The sequence below is a fragment of the Penaeus monodon genome, chromosome 24, assembly GCF_015228065.2.
Source record: "Penaeus monodon isolate SGIC_2016 chromosome 24, NSTDA_Pmon_1, whole genome shotgun sequence".
In the NCBI taxonomy this organism is placed as follows: Eukaryota; Metazoa; Arthropoda; class Malacostraca; order Decapoda; family Penaeidae; genus Penaeus; species Penaeus monodon.
Window position 1 is genome coordinate 11373224 of NC_051409.1, and position 708 is coordinate 11373931.

The window sequence follows — 708 nt, forward strand, 5'->3', positions numbered from 1 at the left end:
TCTGTGTGCCAAAAATGAGTCAGTAAAAAAAGTTCTTCAGTGAAAATATGATGCAACGATTATTTGCATTCAGATAGATTGGCAGTAAAAAATACACGCCATCTAACAAGTTGCATAAAACCCGTTTTTTCCCCCAGCCTTGTATGGAGGAAGCGACGAATGCGTGGCTCACCTGGCCTACCTGGAGGACCCGACCTCATGATCGTCGAGGCTACGGAGGTTCACGAAAACCCAGGAGCCGTCTGCCCCGCCCCGCAGTGCTCCTGGGGGCCGGAGCCCGAAACTTCCGTCGCTCCGTAATTTTCATTTTCTTGTAATCACTCATTAGCCTTAAATTACATTTTCCCCGCCATTTACACGTATCATCAGTTTGGTAATTTAACGAAATTCGATTAATAGAATATCTAGATATATCCTTGTTGTCCCTTATTGTTTCCTTGTTTATTGAGAACTTAAACGGTTTTTGAGAGGTTAAGGGCCATGCTTTTTTTTTTTTGAATACATTTTTATCATAACTAAATGTAAATCATTATAAAGCAAAATCGTATTCCTTAAATTCTAAAGAAAAAAATATTATGAACTGCATGTGGAATGAATGCTCCAAATTTGCATTATAATGAATTTGAAATGAGCTTTTTTGGATCGCTTTATATGCATATTAGCAATTTTGTTAATTTTATGTGACATACAAACTACAATTAACAATTT

General features: G+C 37.3%; 1 pseudogene; it reads left to right on the forward strand.

The window, feature by feature from the left end:
- LOC119588852 overlaps positions 1–414 on the forward strand; it is a 6013-nt pseudogene extending 5599 nt beyond the window's left edge.
- The last annotated feature ends 294 nt before the right edge of the window (positions 415–708 follow it).